Below are 5,083 nucleotides of genomic sequence, written 5' to 3' on the forward strand. Positions count from 1 at the left end.
ACTGCCTTACTTCTCATTTAAAACATCTATTTAAATAAAGTCTCTATCTTTTTTGTGTCTCTAAACCATGGATTCCATTTCAGATTTCTTCTGGTGGCTGAAGGGCTAGGCACAGCGCACTCTCTCAGTTGTCATAAACATGGTTGTGGCAGTTGCATGTTAGCTAGGGGGCAGAAGGGTCAGGTGGTGGGGCCTAGCCCTACCACAGCTCCCAGTTGCCGCATGTTGGCTGCATTCGTGGCCACGGTGCTCCCTGTCTACTCCTGTCTACCCCACCCCTATACCTCAGCCAACACAGATTCTATGCTGGAGCCTTTCTTTGTCTTTGGTGCAGTCATGTTGAACCTTCAAGAGGAGGGGTCTAGTACAAGACGATTAGGTTATGGGCATTAGGTGACCTGTTCCATCACTGCCTTATTACCCTGACACAGGGGTTGTTGTTGTTGTTGTTGTTTTAAGGGTTTTTCAACAAACCTGGAGACTGACATGTTGGAATGATTGATTAGCTGGCAAGATGAGCCTCCTGCCTCTGTCCTATGCCTGGTAGTTCTGGGGTTATTGGCTTGCCTATGGTCATGCCCAGCTTTTCATTTGTGTGCTGGGCATCAAATGATGCAGCAAGCTCTCTTACCTGCTGATTCATCTCCCCATCCCTGGGGCTTTTCCCCTTGTCTACACACACCTTCAGAATCCAAATGGCTAGAGAATTTTTCCGAGTCTTCCTGCTTCTTGCTGACTTGGTGACATTGTTTCTGTTAACCTCGATCCTCTCCACACAATTATAATTACAGACTAGAGTTCCCAAATACTCTCAATTGTTCTGTCCCATATTTTATAATTTTTCTGACTTATAGTATTAGTCATCATCAACATTGTATGTGCAGGCCCTTACATGTATGTAATTAATATTAAATTATCCTCTGGAGTAGGTGTTACCAGTTTAAGAAAGTACAAATGGAGAGAAAAGACAGGACTCAGTGGTAGGGGCTCCCTTAGTAGGAGCACTGTTGCCAAGTTAGCTAGTTGCTTTCCATCCACACCTTGTCACAGCACAGCTCGTGATTACACCAGTCAACTGATGTCTTGTTTGACTGCACAACTAAATGCTCTTTTCTTGGCCTTCAGAGCCCACTGTCCTCATTTCAGGGACATCTGCTCATGTAACCTGTCTTAGTCACTGTTCTATTGATGAAACACCATGAGTAAGGCAACTTATTTAAAAAAAAAAAAGCATTAAATCGGGGTCTTGCTTATAGTTTCAGAGGGTGAGTCCACAAACATCATGGCAAGAACATGGCAACAGGCAGGCAGGCTTGGTGCTGGCACAGTACCTGAGAGCTTGCATTTGATCCAAGAGTTAGAGGCAGAGAGCACTCTAGATTGAGCTTGGCTTGGGCTTTTGAAACTCAAAGACCACCTGCTCCCACTGGCACACCTTCTCCAACAAGGCCACACCTCCTAATCCTTCCTAAACAGTTCCACCAACTGAGAACCAAACATTCAAATATATGAGCTTATTGTGGGCCATTCTCATTAAAATCACCCCACAACCCATCATCCATCTCAGTCACCCAGAAACATTTGAGTGTCCCTCTGTGGAGGACTCTCTACTGAGCTCTGTAACCACAGGCGCAAACACTGAACTGGATAGTACTTATCCTGAACCCAGGTAAATCAGCAAACCTAAAAAATGCCCAAATGGTAACATAGCACATCAAGTGTTACAACAAAAATGAAAGTAAAGAGACTAGGAAGTCAGATCCTCTATAGGGAATCTGACAGACATGAGAAGGTCTCATTTGAACATGGCTTCTGAGAATGGGTAGAAATTTTCCAGGTGAAGGGACCCATGGAAGTGATACTATTCCAGCAAAGAGGAATCATAGGGGTTAGGACTTAGATCAGGTGATGCTTGGAAGCATGAGATACCTCTGTAGCGGGGACACAGGCTACAGAAGCAGGAGTTGCAGGACCAGGAGTGAGAAAGCAGGCTGAGGCCACATCATGAAGGCCCTTGTATAACAAGCAGTCTATCTATCTTCTAGGTAGCAATGGAAGTGGCTCTGATCTTGGAAAGGAAAATGCTAGGGATAGTGTGAAAAATAACGTGGAAGAAAAAAATAGTTTCATTAGCAGAAAATAAGAGCAAAAATATTTTTATGCACTTTTCCCCATGCTAATAAATAGAAGTCAGGTCCTCTGGAAGGGGAGTGAACGTTCTGAGCCATGTTCCTCTAGTCCTGAGTTATTTTATTTTTAATTACAAATGTTGTGTCTATCTATGGTGAGGTATGTGCACATGAGTGCAGTGCTCATTGAGGCCAGAAGAGGGCATCAGATTCCTTAGAGCTAGAGTTACAGGCATTTGTGAGCTGCCAGGAAACCAAGTTCTAATCCTTTGCAAGAGCAGCTCTTAACTGATGAGTCATCACTCCAGCTGGGAATTTCTATAGATTGAATAAAATAATACTGTTTTAACATCTACTACATGTAGCTAAATTGCCTTATTGGAATTTATTTCTTAGATTTGCTTGATTGTTTTTTGTTTTGTTTTTGGCAGTTATAACTAGTTCTATATAGAGTCTTCAATTATTTTATTGAAGTAAACTAGGAATAAAATCTCTGGGTTGAAGGGATGTACATTTTCAAGACTTAAAAATTTATTCTTTGTGAATTTCACATTATGTACCCTAATGTCGCTCATTTCCCATTCCTTCTATATCTGCTCTTCTCCCTTGTAACCTCCCTGTTAAAAGAAAATAAAAAAATTAAAAATTTAAAAAAGAGAGAGAGAAAAGCAATCTCATCGTGGGAGCTACAGTGCATCACACAGTATTTTCTCTAAATAGCCTTACTTGCAAATGTTCTTTGCAATGAGTCTTTGGTCTGGTTTGAGGCCCCTGGCTCTGCCTCACTGTAAATACTAGATTCTCACCTGGGCTCTTCTCAGATACGCTGTTTTTACCCTGTGTCATGGAGACCGTGCAGTTTTGGGTCTACAGGACTGCCCCCTTTCTGTATCTCAGCAGTTCATAGGTGGGACAGATGTTGGTCAACTCAAAACCACAGATTTGGACCTTAGTGGTAGCTGAGTTGGTTAGCCTGTCCAATCTCCAGCTCTCCAGGAGCCACATCATCCAAGCCAGCTCTCCTGGGCTGTCCAGACAAGGGGTGGGGCCTGCTCTTCAGCACTCTTGTCACAGCTGGTGACACCATGTGGTGGTCAGGGAGGGTTGGAGTCAGCTCAGCATGATCATCCAGCACCACCATGGCCTCAGGCAGCAGACCACACCACAGACGCCCGAATGGTCTTTGGTGGTGACACAGGCCAAACACATCAACACAGATGTCTGCTGTGGCAGGGCCACAGACCCAGACGTGGCTCTAGGTAGCAGCATGGGCCCAGACGTCACCAGGGCCTCCAGAGGCAATGCAGACCTTTCACATCAGGCTGTTCCTCAATGACATCTCATCTCCAGTTCCGCCTCTCTTCATAGTGCGCAAACCTCTTCTCTTTCTCTCCCATCTCTCCACAACATACTGCTCATCAGACTGGCATTCACCTGGCCCATTGCCCATTTTCAAGGCTTTACATTGTCAAATAAACACTCAAGTTTGTCTCCAAAATCCTGTACTAATTTTAGCCATGCTGAAAGTATTTAATAATGTCTACTCACTTATAAAGTATTAAAAATTTTATAAATCTTTAAAAAAGTTAAAAATCCTTACTTACGTACCTGAAACATAATAAATAATATCTAACTGTATTAATTTGCCCATTCTTTGGTAGAAGACTCAATTTTTTTTTTTTTTCATAAGAAGGCATTCACATTCTTTCTTCTGTGAATCACGTCTCTTGGCCATGTATCCATCTGTTGCAGGATATTTGACCCCATTGTGAACCCCAAAATTGTGAACAGTCAATCCCTGTTTATTGTTTGGTTTGATTGAGCTCTACATACACCTTTAATCCAAGAACTTTCTATTTATTGTAAACAGGTAATTATGGTGTGGTCCACCCAGCCCTAGCAGCACACACCTTTAATCCAAGAGCTCTCCATATACCAGATATAATAAAGTTAACCCCAGGTCAAGAGGTGGAGCAAGAGACCAGCTGACAGGGATTAAAGAGTAGGAGGGACTTTGAGTTGAGGGGTATTTAAGACATGGAGGAGGAGGGGGAAGAGGGAGAGGAGAAGAAGGGGGAGAGAGGGGAAGAGGAAGGGGAGGAAGAGGAATGGGATGAGGAAGAGGAGGGGGAGGAGGAAGAGGAAGAGGAAGGGAAAGAAGAGGGGGAGGACAGCTTCTTGGCTTTTTGGGCTTTGAACTAGCAAGCCTTTGGCCTTGGGTGTTTTGGCATTTTCCTCCTGGGCTGTCAGTTGTGCTAGTGAGCCTTTTAGATTTTTTTCCCATCTAGACCTGAGCTGAGAAGGAAGGTCGCTCAGTGCTTTCTCTGCCTCTCTGAGCTAGCAGGTTTTCACCCCAGCATCTGGCTCCTGGGTTTTTATTGGTAAAATAGAACGGTTGGGATTTTCATCATTGTTTATAACACATTCGTCTTTCTGCTGGCCTGCTGGTTTCTTTATTGTTCTGTAGAAGCTCTCTGCATAGCAAGGACACTGTTCTGGTTAAATGTGATACAAACAGACTCCCCCCCCCCCCCCCGTCTCTTATCTTTGTTGTCGCTAAACATCCCCTACTAACTTTACTCTTTGTGGTAGGAGAGATTTAAAACAAAAAAAGTAAATTATCTTTTGTGTACAGGCAGGAGAGGCAGCATGTGTGTGGAGGTCAGAGGTCACCCTGAGGAGCCGGTTCTCTGCTTCCATACTGTATGTCCCTGTGATCAAACTCAGGCCATTATGCTTGGTAGCAGGCGTCTTCACTCCCTGGGCATCTTCCTGGTTCAGGAGACAAGGCTGGATGCTCCTCAGCACACATCTCAGTGTCTCTCCTGTGGTAGCTACTCACCGGACACAGCGGGGGAAGAGTTTGAGTTATTTGCTACTGCTCAGCTTTGTGAATCCCATCCTTGCCCACTCTGAGAACCCCAAGATGTCAGTTGAGGGCACACACACTTTAT

This window comes from Psammomys obesus, unplaced genomic scaffold (genome assembly GCF_907164565.1).
Source record: "Psammomys obesus unplaced genomic scaffold, mPsaObe1.curated_primary_1811, whole genome shotgun sequence".
Lineage (NCBI taxonomy): Eukaryota > Metazoa > Chordata > Mammalia > Rodentia > Muridae > Psammomys > Psammomys obesus.